A 14,327-nucleotide genomic window follows, 5' to 3' on the forward strand; every position below is an offset into this window, starting at 1 on the left:
GTTCTCTTTCCATAACTGTCCATTTTCTGCTTTCCTGCTCAAGAGCAGAGGATTTACATGTAAGCAATTTGCAGTAAAAGGCATTTGTACCCAATGTAATGGAAGAACAGAAGGCAAAATTAATTCTGCAGGGGGTGAACTTGGATGGTGGGTGTCAGGGTGAATTCTAAAGCCTTCTTTGAAACATTGGTTTCTTTTTAAGATAACATTAGGGGCTCTTTGTTTCCTGCCTGACTTCTTCTCATTTTTCATACTCAGCTTATCTTCTATTAATTCCCATCTACCAGGGCTAATTACCTCCCCAGTCTAAGAGACTATCACCATGAATGTCCATTGACGTTGGCTTAGCCAATCCAGCCGTAGTTTTTACCTTAGTCTCCTAATCATTTCTGCTGCTCTTCCTAATCACTTCTCCTATATTGTATTTAAAGACGCATCCCAAGTGTCAGGCATGCAGGTGGCTGCAAAGTACTCCATCTCCAAGAGTAATCTTCTTCTCTCTTTAAGACATAAATGAACTCAGATCCCCCAGGCAAGATTCAGTGGAATATTCATTTTCTCCAAAGTTCTGAGGTAGAAGGGGACTTAAGTCTTTTCCAGCCACTTTTTGTGTCCATCTATTGCTGAATTCTCGATACTCCCCAAATCCCATCTCTTGTCTTCACTGACCCTTTCCCTCACCAAGTCAATCCACAACTAGACATTTCTTTGCTTCTTGAAGTCCTTGAAGTGCCACCAAAAGTGTGAGTACAGAAGAAATCCGCATCTCAGTGAAGCAAGGCAGTCAGCCTAAAATCCACATTATCCCCCTGGTGCTTAACATGTTCTCCTTCACTCCTGCTGCGAGAACAATAATTCTTCCCCTCCCTCCCTCCTTCCCTCTCCTCCTTCTCTATTCCCTTTGTTTCTTACTATTTCCTGGGGAGAAATAAACTGTAGGAGACTTGAAGCCTGTACGTTCCTGGGGGCCCTTTTGAGGACAAGCATTACAGAATTATGAATACAGAATTCTATACAGCATCTCAGACTGTACCCATGCAAATGAGGTGCCCTGAAACCTATGCTTCCTTAGCTCCAGTCTCCTTCCCTGGTGCTGCCGACACTCCTTCCTCCTCTGGGGGCCGCCAGCTCCCAGCACTTCCATTCAGGCTATTCTTACAAAGAACCACGAAGGATAAACTGCCATACCCTCACAATGTTAGAAGTATTTTGCTAAATCACATAGTTTTCTCTCCAAATATTTCAAAGCCTACTGTTTTTAAATGAACATGCTTGACTTCTGTTGTGCTTAGCTAACACGCAAATTCTAATTTCTGGATCCCCCTCACCTTGGTTTACCTAGAAGTCACCTTTCTCCTCCACTGTGTGCACTATCACCACGCTAGCCAGAACATATCCATTTCAGGTTTCACCGAGAACACAAGCTCCCCCAAATGGAAGGGGTTGTTCTTGCTCATGGGTGTGAATAAACTGAGGGACAACTGACTACTGACTTCAACTCCAGTCTTTGGTTGAATGGCAGGGGCGGGAGGGAGACATTTATGGAAAAGAGGCCCAACCCTCTTCTGTGAAAGATGGAATTGAAGGATGTCAGTTTGGGTGAGATATCATGACCCAATCCATAAATTATTAAACTGTTTTTGAAAACCTTGTATTTTAGGGAAAAAATGTGAACTTCAGACAGGAGGAAGAGGTAGGATCTATCTGGAAGGATAGGTAGCAAGAAGACTCCCAGGGAAACCTGTGTACACAGAGCCAGGTGGACTGCCCACCCTGAGTCCAGGCTGCAGAATGTCTCTTGAAGAGTATCCTCTAGTCTGTACCTCACTGCTAATGATAATGAGAAGAGTAACAAAAATAGCTATCAATTATTAAGAACTTACTTCCAGCAGAAACTGTGCTGAGTGCTTTGTGGAATACATGTAATTCTCATATCAGCTCTGAGAGGGAGATGCCACTATCCTCCATTTCACAGTGAGGAGATAGGGATTTGGGAGAGTTATGAATCTTCCAGAGTCAGAAATCTGGATGCAAAATTTGAGCCTCAAGTCTATTTCACTTGCAAACTATTTAATATTTTGGTTAAAACATATTGAATTGGAGCACCTGGCTGGCTCAGTCAGTGGAGTGTAGAGCTCTTGATCTCAAGGTTGTAAGTTCACATCCTGTGCTGGGTGTAGAGATTACTTAAAAATAAAATCTTACAAAAAAAAAAAAAAAAAGAAAAGAAAACAAAAACATACAGAATTGTTGTTTTTGTAGGTCAAAGTAGTCAATGGGCAATTTCATATATTCAATAACACCCAACTCTTAGCCTCGAGCTCTGCTAAAAGCCTGATGATCATTGTTCACGTCAAATGAGGAGTTTTGGCTTTGCGCAATTAATATCCATAATGACCACGAGGAGTAGCAAAGACCCCAGGGAGCTGAGAGCTACACCTCCTGAAGGGATGCAACAGGTGGTGTGACCTGTAGAGTTGGAGTAAATTTCCTGAATCATTCAGAGCTGAGGTCTTTTTCCTGGAAAGAGCCAGATATGCCATAGTTTTGACTTTGCAGGCCCTAAGGCCTCTGTGGCATTCCCCAGCCCTGCAGCAATGGAGTGAAAGCAGCCATAACCCACAATGAATGAGGCTCTGTCCCAATTAAACCTCTCTTACAAATACCAGCTGCATAGTTTGCCAACCCATGATCTAGAAGAACGATTTCCCAGGTGTTCTTAATGGGATTTGAGTTGGAGAAACATCCCTTGAGCTAAGAGAGAAACCTGAGTGGATTTGGAGAGCTTTAGTAGACCAAGATCAAGACAGCACAGCCGCTAATAGTGCTGACTCTGGTCAGACTGCCAATCTTAGACTTTCAGCTTAGATACTGGTTCACTGAGGAACTTTGAGTGAGAACTTTCACTAAGCCTCAATGCTGTCATCTGCACAGCAGGATCATAGTAGTACCTACTTCATAAGCCTTGGGAAGTAAATGAATGAACCTAGGTAGTATCTTAGAGAAATGCCTGGCTTATTGTAAGCATTCAATAAGTGTTAGTTGGGTGTTCAAGGATCCTTACTCAGGCATCTTCGCATTTTTTTGCTAAATCCTTGCAGCTAAGGACACTAGTGATAAGTTCCTCTGTTCCTGGAGGAGATCCACTCTTTACAACTTCCATGAAGGTTATTCAAAGAGTGCAAACCCAGTACTGAGACTATCACCCTATCTCAGTTTTATTAGAACAAACTCAGCCTTCAAATGAAGGGCTGCAGAAACGGGAATTTATGGAGGTAAAGTGAGGGTCCTTATTTCTCTGCCTAAGCCACTTAAGGGAAGACTTCTAGAACGGTTATTAGAGGGGGAAGAAGAGCCCCTCACTGCTAGTCACCAAACTACAGAAATGCAAGTGTGGAGCTTCGATGAGAATGGAGAAAACATCCCAACATAGTTGATGGGGAGTGTGGGGGTGGCATAAATCCCCTTGAATTTAAGGATTATAAGATTACAGGGCCTGTTTTCCACATGGCAAATGTTGAAAGGCAGAAGAAATGCTGGTGTCTTAGAGGAGAGGAGACCTCGTATTTTAAAGGATCAGCCATTGGGCAAGTTACATTCTCACCATTTAGTGATGTAGGGTGCATGAATTTCCCATGGGTCAAATGATGACACAGAAAACAGTCAAGCATGAGCTGCTGTAACATGTACCCATTTTAAATTCCCAATAGTGGAACTTGTGAGGAATACTAGGGGGCCAGGGGCTTAAACTGGGGCATCACCATAGTCATCTGGGTATCCCTTGCCTGCATAAGGGAGCCACAGAAAGTACCAACTATCCTATCTCTGCAACTACAGGCAGATATGACTTTGTTCATCTTGTAACATCCCCTTCCTCTGTGCTAACCCTGAAGAAGACGGAAGCAGGAAGTTGTATAGGAAATAAAGAATGAGAAAACAGACCATGTCTCCCTTTCCACAGAAATCCCAGAACCAAAGGTCAATACTTAATTACTAGGGGGAGGGAGGATGTTCTTAATTGCTTATGAGGTTGAAATTGTGACTGTACTGCATTTTTTAAGGCCCAAAGTCAGAGTTCCTCAAAATGGCCATTTTTCAAGAATTGAAACCATGTGAAAATATGTGAGAGTTCCTAAAATATCATCTAAGTATGGGAGAGAGGTCAGAAATCAGAATGTTTGAGGGAAGCGGTGGGAGAAAAACTAAAGCCATTGTCTGTGGGCCCAGGGACTCCAGCCAGCCTCATAAACTGATTGCCTCTGCTATTATGATTCAGCTTGGACCTGTGCATGACATGAAAGCAGAGAATCAAATTTGTAGAAAAGTAATGGGATATTTTAACCAAAGGGTGTCCAGGGTGTGGGACCGATATGAGGTGAAGAGGAGGAGCGGGACCTTGGGCAAGGGACATAATTACCCATTTAAGAGCTGAGAAGACAGAGGCACCTGGATGGCTCTCATGGCTAAGCATCTGCCGTCTGCCTTAGGCTCAGGTCGTGATCTCCAGATCTTGGGTTTGAGTCCCATGTCAGGCTCCCTACTAAGCAGGGAGTCTGCTTCTCCCTCTCCCTCTGCCCCCCCAACACACTCATACGCACCCACACGCACACACACATACACTCTCTCTCAAATGAATAAATAAAATGTAAAAAAAAAAAAAAAAGAGAGAGAGAGAGAGAGAGAAAGAGAGTGGAGAAGACGGAGTGAATCTGCAGAGATGCATGGGAGACACCAAGCACACCAGGAGAGACTGTGTTCTCCATTGTCCTCAGGCAAATCTCTATCATCTCAGAAAAAGGAGGATGGGTAGACCACAGAGGCCTACCGCAAGGAACAAGCTCTTTGGCTGCGGTTTTACCCACGTTTAATTAACCAAGAGGGCTACTGAATGTTTAAGCAGTGGTGGAGGCAAGAGGATGCCAGGCTTGGCTATCAAGGCCTGTGAGTGTTTAACCTGTAAAGCCAGATCAGGGGCACAAAATGTGTATCACCAGGACCAAGCTAAAAAAGACGTGCAGAGACTCCAGGAAGGGCATCTATCCTGTGTTAATGGAAAATAACGAATAATGAAAATCCTCACTAAAGCCTGTCAGTTCAGCTCATTAAGAAATATAGTCCCTTCTTGGTCAGGCAGTCTTTGCAATTATCCATCAGTAAGATTTGGTATTTTCTATGAACCAGAGATGGATCTTCACTTGCCGCTATCTTATCTTTCTATATGAAAGTTCTTTTTCCATTATGGTGATTGTGTATGTTGAAGATGGATAATGTATCATTTCAGTTATGAGCCACTAGAGCATGACCTACATTCAGGCCTGAGGGAGAGGACAACATATCACACAAGGGTCCTGAACTTTAGGCCGGATGTGGTAATTGGACGAGACTCTAGGGTACTCTCCTCGGGGAGAGTGTGTTCGCTGATGAGGACGGAGGCCCTTTGTGGATGTTAGTTAGCCAAAGAAAAGGGAAAATTTTTGGATTATCTAGCTGAAGACTTTTCACCATGCCCTTCCTCTTGACCTCCTGTACCACTGAGGCTAGAAAGCTGGCATACCCACTTTCTCAGACTTGCTTGCAGCTTGGGGTAACCAAGCAACCCAGAGCTGATCAGTGAGGTGTAAGTGGAAGTTACTTGTGAGACACCCATGACATGTGATTAGTTGTTGTTTTTTTTCCCCAAGGAACAGACGTGGCTGCCAGTTTCTTTAGCCCTACTTTCTTTTTGCTGATGCCTCTTTTTTCTTCTTGCTTAGACTACATGTACAATGCCTGGAGCTGTAGCAGCCCTTTTACAACATGAAGATGAAATGCAAGAAGGATGAAATGGGGAGCGAGAGGAAGCCTCATAGAATGAGAAGAATCGGTTCTTCTCATTCTATGAGGAAAAGAAACTCTTACTTGGTGAAACTAACTTGATTGAATTTCCTGCTATTTTGGTCCGAGTTAATTCGTAACTGGTATAATGTATTGAAATGCTCTACAGCCATAAAGCACATGTTGTAGAAAGGTTATTTCTCAAAGTATGCTAATATATTTTAATTTTTAAAAAGTTCTGCGGTCAAAGGGTTTGGGAAACAAGTTAAATCAGATTAAACTGCTTCATTTATATAAGAATGTGTAACATATGGCTTATACTAAATTTAACCACAAGCGTACATTTCACTGTCCATCTCAGTGCACTAGGTTTACTAGCATAAACTTCGGGAAGTTCAGTTGTATAAAATATCAATAATCCAGGGAATAGTTAATAACATTACTAAGTGGGAAAAAAATAGGTTATAGACAGAATGCATTTCCGTTCATAAGGTTATGTTTAGTGAATAGTTTCATCTATCTATCTACTTACTTTTCTTTTCCAAACTTTCTAAATAAGTTTCAACTATTAGACATTATTTACCTGATGAGAAAAACACAACTAATACTTTTTCTCCCAGTGAGATTGTTTACTTGGGTGGAGTGGGTGGGGATGTGTTAAGCTCCTGTGCCTCGTACTAAGTGACAGAGCTGCATTCCTGCAGTTTACCCACCTGGATAGTCTGACTATTCTGACTTCCTCACAGTTCAGTGAAATACTGTTTGCTTAAAACACTGCTGGCAGGGAATGTGACCAGCTGGGGAGATGGGCAGGTGAGGGCATAAGGAGTGGGGCCTGGAGTCCTCTGTTTGCTCTCAAGTAAGAAGCCCCAGATGGGATTAGTCTGCAGCATTAGCAGAAATGTTCTTTTTATTTTTATTTCCTTTTTAAAATATTTATTTTTTTATTTGAGAGAGAGAGAGTGCACGTAAGCAGGGCAGAAAGGCAGAAGGAGAAGTAGACTCCTCACTGAGACCAGAGCCTGACGCAGAGCTGAATCCCAGGACCCTGAGATCATGACCCAAGCCAAAGGCAGATGCTTAACTGACTGAGCCACCCAGGTGCCCCAGCAGAAGTGTTCTGAAGAGAAGAAAGAAACTTCAGTTTAAAGATAATCTGAAGAAGGTTCTCACATGAGTTCCAAACAGATAAGCTCCTAGTGAGTATGGACTCTTTCAGTTTGTGAAAACAGTAAAAATATAATAAGGAATTAATTAAAGAATATTAAAAAAAAACTAGATATGACTCCATGTATTTAAGGAACTATATAAAGTGGCAAAGAGGTCAAAATTAATTTTCTATGGAAAGTAGTGATTATTTGTAACTTAATTGGACAATGGCTGCTTTTCTAGGACATTTGACAAATGCAAAAAGAAATACAAATACAGATTATCCAATCATTTTGCTCTGGGGGACATTACAAAGTGGAATGGTATCTGAGAATTAGATGGAAACACTGTATGGCTAGCAGTGCCTCATGTCAATAGTCGTATTGTGGTTATATGGGAAATATCCTTGTTTGTCGGAACTACACACTCACATATTTGGGGATGCTGGGAAATCAGTTTGGAAACTCCCTCTAAATGGTTCAAGGGGAAAAGTTCTCTTTTTTTCCTACAAGCATTTTCCTTGCAACTTTTCTATAGATTTGTGATGATTTCCAAATACAAAATATATATATTTTCAAATGATTATAAGAAAAATATATAGCCTAAATTTCATTCTTTACTCTTGTGCTTTTCTCTAAGTTGCATTGCTGTGGAAAGACATTCTGTCAATATAATTCTTTCTAATGAGCACCTTGACAGTATCTGAATTCTACTCAGAGCCTGAAAATACTTTGTTATTTAATAACTATTTCCACCACTGAAAATAAAGTGTACTCAAAAAATTATAAATATTACTACCTCATTATCCTCTGTATTTTACAAGGCAATTTCAAGTACCTTACACCACTGGGTTCTCATCAGATTGGGAAGCCATTTGGAGGAACTAAAAGAGAACAGGTCCTTGGCTAGGGATGATGCGGCTGTGACTCCAGCTCCACAAATCCTCCTCAAATCTTATGTGACTTGAGAATATTAACTAAACTCTCTGAGCCTCTGCTTAATTACCAGAACCTCCTGAGGAGTAGATTTACTATTTATGAAAATTATGCTTTCTATTTTGCAGATGTAATGAGGTTTAAATCAAAGTATAAATCATAGTAAAGGATCATTCATTTATTCAGCTGACAGTTACAGTATACCTAATAAGTGCCAGGCACTGTTCTAGGCACAGGAGATATAGATGTGACCTATAGATTTGGTCTTGTTATTACGGAGTTCATGGTCTAGTGGGAACAGAGAGAGGGGGCACAATTAAATGTGATGACAGAGAGTAATTGAGTGTAACCTGGAGTGACTTTCCATAAAGGTAATCTCAGGAAGTTTCAAGAAGAGTTAAAACTTCAGTAATGTGAAGCGTCCATCCTAAGATTTGGACAAGCAGATCTTCCACTGTTGTCCATCAAAGGCTGCCCTCAGAGGGGAAAGATTGCCTCGTGGAAATACAGGAGTGCTTACCAAGGGGAATAGCTTCCTATTGGCACCATCTCAGTGGTAGACTTCAGAGTTCGTGAACCATAATCTGCTTGTATTGGTCAAGGTTCTCAAGAGTAACAGGATAGATAAATGATAGATAGATGGATGGATGGATGGATGATAGAGACTTGTTAGATGGATGATAAGAGACTGGTTATAAGGAAATGGATCACACAGTTACGGAGGTAAAGAATACCCACAATCTGCCATCTACAAACTAAAGACCCAGGAAAGCCAGGAGCTATTCCAGTCTGAATCCGAAGGCCTGAAAACCAAGGGAACTGATGATCCAAATCCCAGCCCAAGCACAAGAGAAGATGAGATGAGATGTCCCCTCTCAAGTAGCCAGTCAGGAAAAAAAGAGTAAAATTCTTCTTTCCTCCATGTCTTGTTGTGTTCAGGCCCTCAGCCAAGTAGACGATGCCCACCTACAGACAGTAGAGAAGATAAGCTATTTGACTGAATGCCACAGTTCAAACGTTAAATCTCATCTGAAAACACCCTCACAGACACACTCAGAAACAATGCTGAATGTAGGCACCGCATGGCCCACTCAAGTTAGCACATAAGTAGTCGTCATATACCTTGATGCCGTACTTGTAGCACATTCATGGAGGGGCCGTATCGGAGTGAGCGAAAGTACTCTGGTTTAAGTACCCCACACTCTAACTCAAACAGAAGAGATTCTGTGGAAGCATGCCCCTAGGCTTCTTGGGAGTATTTTTTAAAGTTGGTTTATAGTGCTATGGTGGGTGGATGGGTGGGGGATGTATTACCGGGTTTTTTCTTAATAGGGTAACATTTTATGAGAACGTTACTTCTGAAATCAGTTCTTTCCTATTCTCCTAACTCAATAATTACACTTCCACATGAAGATTATATTAGAGCAATTATTCCCAAGTGTGATTAAGAAGCTAAGAGAAGGGGTGCCTGGGTGACTCAGTGGGTTAAGCCTCTGCCTTTGGCTCAGGCCATGATCCCAAGGTCCTGAGATCCAGCCCCACATCAGGCTCTCTGCTCAGCAGGGAGCCTGCCTCCCCCTTTCTCTGCCTGATTCTCTGCCTACTTGTGATCTCTCTCTGTCAAATAATAAAATCTTAAAGAAAAAAAAAAGAAGCTAAGAGAAAATAAAGTCCTCATGGCAACATCTAGGTAGGCTGAATTACATTTGAATTGTCTTGACCCACATAAGAAACATGAAAGAAAAGGAAAGAGCAGCTATTGCAACCATAAAACCTCCAACTGTCTATCCTAACTGTCATGGATTGTCTACCAATGTAGACTATTGGTTATTGCCATTGATTTTACCATTCACGCCAGGAAAAGTTTCATCACTTGATTAATGCTTCAATATCGTTTAATTGAAAAGTTTTTGTGACTCAAAAATGGAAAACTCCCAATTTAGAAACCCTTGTTTGCTTTTATGTGTCTGTCTATTGGGGCTGTAAATGATTTCTCAAGTTGACATTCACATTCCAAGCTAGGATTGCTCTCAAAGAATCTTGAAATGTTTTCTATATTTGGTAGAACCATATCAGAAACTAAAATATGCACATTTAATTTTAAAAGAACATACCATGCTTTACATGTAAGCATAACTCTCAATTCCCTTTACATTTTCTCCCCAGGGGGTGGAAAAATGCCTTCCAACTAACTATAGTTGACACAGGCTACTTGGCCTCAGACCAAAAAACTCCCGAAGTCCTGTGATTTCCTAGGAAAATGGGGTGTCAGTCACAGACGGCCTCGTTCAGTGGGCGAGGTGTGCCAAACAACCCCATGACAGGAGGAGCTGGAGGGAACATTCTTATCCTCTCCCTCCCCATCTAAATCCCATTCCTAAGAAGCACTCAAGCACACAGAGCAGGTGTTGAGTAAATATTCTAGAACTAACAAAACATCCAGAGCCTACTAATTGTCTCCCAATATCATTTCCTTCTTCCTTTTCATTCTTATTAGCTGAGTAAATGACTGTCCATCTACAGACTGCTTCTCCCATCTAGGTAGGGTCATGCATCCAAGGGTTGGCAAATGGAGTAGGAATGGAAGTTGTTCCTCAAAGGAAGCTGCATACCCTCTACTACTCTTTTCTTCTTCCTTTGGATTAGACAACTTTGACCATGCAGGTGAAGACAAATTCTGAGGGGGTTGTAAAGCTGCAAGATAAGGGATTTTGGTGCCTTGAATGATATCATGGAGCAAAGTCACCTGCTTCTGTGGTTTTATAGGAGAGAAAAATAAGCCTCACTTTATTTGAGCCACTGTATTTTAGAGTTTCTTCATAACATAAGTTCAATTTGTGCCCCTACTTATAATCCAAAGCAATAAATTTGACCTATATTCAATCATCTGCGTTCTTTGTGCCACTGTGTTATGCTCAGTGGGGAATAAAAAAGATTAAAAAAAAGTTTAATTCTTGCCCCCAAATAGCATAAAAACTGTAGAAAAAGATATGTACAGGAGGAACTAGAAAGCAAGGGAGGTCACAGTAGTGCTTCAGGAAGGAAAGAAGCACAGTGTCCTGCCAACCTCTCAAAGTGCCAACAAACTCTTTGGTTTGGGTGCAACCCTTAAGCACCGAAAATGTGGAATGATAAGCCATCCTTCCCCAAAATAAGAACAGTGAAGTTTATTCTCACCCCTCTTTCCTGCCTGTTTCATATTTTTTTTTCCCTCACTGAGAACCCAGAGACCTCATGCTAATATAAGCCTCACCTGAAGAGTCCTTCAGTTTTGGATGGTACCCTATGTCCATAGTTCCAACTAAACATGTATGTCCAGTGTCCTGTTCCTTAGAGTCTTACTACCCAGATTACTTTTAAGTAGGCTCCCCACCCAGCATGGAGCCCAATGTGGGACTTGAACACACAACCAAGAAATGGAGATCTGAGCTGAGATCAAGAGTCAGAAGCTTAACTGACTAAGCCACCCAGGGACCCCATGGATGATTTCTTTATGAGCCCAGGTATTAAAGGTAAAGAGGGTTGCTTCTTCTCTAATAATAATAGCTAACATTTTTTTAAATACTTCCTGTATTTCAGTTACTACTTGAAATTCTTTATATGTAACTCACTTAAGATGCATTGCTACGCCCCGAAGAAAATTCTTTTAGTAAGGAAACCAGGACTCAGAGAGTTTCAGCCACTTACCTAAACTTACACAGCAAATAAGTGGTAAGTATTTGAGCCCAGGTAGTCTGTTTCCTGAGCTTCTAGACTCTGTGTTCCTAACCACCACACTATACAACTTTTAGCATTTCATCTGTCATCTTTGGAAAATAAGCATCTTTGAATGCTAAGCAGTGTGATAATAGAAATGAAAGTTGCCTTTGAAGGACCATCAGGAAAGAGAATTTGATGTAAAAATGTCCCCATATGTGCCCTTGTACATAAGAACTTACCAATTATCTGTCAACCGAGCCCACTGTCCTCTTCATAAGGTTAAAGGAAGCCTCTAAAGGAGAAAAAAAGACTATTTCCCTCATTTCAAGGACTTACTATGTGAAAGACACCTGCAGCATGTCTGTTCTATGATGGTCTGATGATTCTTTAAAGAAAGAATGGGCTCCTATAAATAAGAAGATAATACACTTAGATACCGTTCTATAGGGTGATAATACTTCCCAAAGTGAAGGGTGTTTTGGTCACCTCTTCACTCCACTGGTGAGGAAAGGAGTTCCTCCCAGGGATCATCAGGATGGTCAAACACAAGACACCTGACACTGGATCGATGAGCGCCCAGCAGTTTTTCAGGTCTCTACCAACAGCCTGGGGGAGGAGGACACTCCATGCCATTCTGGTGGGTTTCACTCCGGAACAGAATGGACAAGTGGAGATTGTGAAAGGCAGGCTTTGCAGTAGCAAGAGTGTGCGGTGACCCTGGGTTCCTATGGAAGGATGCAATTGGCTGGTTATATCTTAGAATCTGAGATTTAGGGATGAGCAGACACTGTGCCTGGTCACCGTGATAAGGAAGGTTGTTTGGGCAGGGGACTTTATCCACAAGGTAAAGCAAAGGAGAGAAGTTTGTGGGTATACCATTCAAGGTCCTCCAGTTTCAGATGTCAAAGCAGCAGGTGGCATAAAACCTCAGTTTCAGGCCTGAGACCACAAGAAGGGAGCAGAGACCTGCGGGTAGTAAGATGTGTTCTGGCAGCTCACATACATGCCCATAATCACACTGAATCTCCTGGAGGTGAGAGTTACCTCCTTCTCAGGTCTCATTCGGTCCTCCAGTTTTGTCAAGAGGATGTATGAGATTAAGGCCAGTGTGACTTACCAGCTCTCTAACCCTTCCTCATCTTGCCTTTTTTTTTTCTTTTCTTTAAGAAAAAATTTTTTTTCACCATGATTTTTTTTTCACCTTAATCTCATCACCTATCTCCCCCATCCCCCCAGCCACCTCCCCTCTGGTGACCATCAGTTTGTTCTCTGGAGTTAAGAGTCTGTTACTTGGTTTGTCTCACTCTCTTTTTATTTTGCTCATTTGTTTTGTTTCTTAAATTTAACACACAATACTACATAATGTAGTATTTTCTAAAATGTAGTATTTTCTAATCTTCCCTTCTGACAATAACACAGCAAGCCAGGTACATGCTTCTTAGGCGACTCTACAACTAAAATTCAGAAATAGTTTCCTTCCCATTGCGTTCATATTCCTAGTGGGTGATACTGATTTTCCAATTATGTGATAGAGTTGCCTTTTAAAGTAAATATAAATTGAAGTTGCAAATATTAAAGAAATACTGAATATATGATACCAATTGACAATAATAGACACAGTAGAACTATTGAATGGAGCCACAACATGTGGGAAAGATTCTGTGCGGGACATGAATTTCCTGGTTCCATCTGCTCTAGGCACCATGCTAATGACTCAATATTAACTGATTCCATCATTTTGGATATTAACACTATCTGAGGAAGTTTGAGGATTTTGTTTTGTTTTGTTTTATTTAATTCAAGACACTTAAGGACAAAAGAACACACAAAAAAGTTTATTTGCAAAGACTAGAACCCATGCAATGGAATCAGTTATATACAGTTTACCAAATGGCAAATACACACACACACACACACACAAACACACACTGCTAGTATAAGTAATAATGTCAACTATTGTTTTCACCATCCAGGAGAGAAACAGAGACTGATTTGGAGTGATAGTGGTTGAGTCTATATCCTAGCTCTAGTCCCATTGTCCTTTGGGCTACATTTTTTTTTACTTTTTTGTCATAGATTTTAGGTATTCTCTTTCTAGTTTCAGAAACACTGCTGCACAATGCACAGAAAAGAAATGGAACTCTGTAGCTACAAAGACCGGGGTTCATATTCTCACTCTGCTACCTACTTTCTCGATAACTTTTGGCAAATGACTTAGCCTCTCTACACCTGATTTTCCTCTTCTGTAAAGCAAGGAATATATCTCATTTGAATAGGTGATGTAAATACTAGAACTAATTCTGGAAAAGGACCCATCAGGGTACCTAAGCACACGTAAGTTCTCGAGAGTTAACAAATGCAGCCAGTTGTTCCAAGTTTGAGATTTAAAGTATGGTGTTTCTCTGCCTTGATTTTAGCTGACATCAGGGGCTTTACTACTCTCTGTATTTCTCTTATTTGCTGCTACAGAAATGTGACACCCAAGGACCCCTAGAATGTTGTCTCTTCTTTTGCCATTGCTTCCTAACAAAATGTCTCTTAGAAAAATATGTGCTCCAGTTACAGTGACTAAGAGAGGATTTCTATCAACCAACTTGGCTGTAGACAGGGAGAAAGTCTCTCTCCTGGACTTTTATCCAGTATGAGCAAGGTTCCCAAAGCTAGAAGCCTCTGGAGGGACCCCAAAAAGGTTTGAGACTAGAAAATTTACAATGATACCAACACACAAAC

Source organism: Mustela nigripes, chromosome 1 (assembly GCF_022355385.1).
Source record: "Mustela nigripes isolate SB6536 chromosome 1, MUSNIG.SB6536, whole genome shotgun sequence".
In the NCBI taxonomy this organism is placed as follows: Eukaryota; Metazoa; Chordata; class Mammalia; order Carnivora; family Mustelidae; genus Mustela; species Mustela nigripes.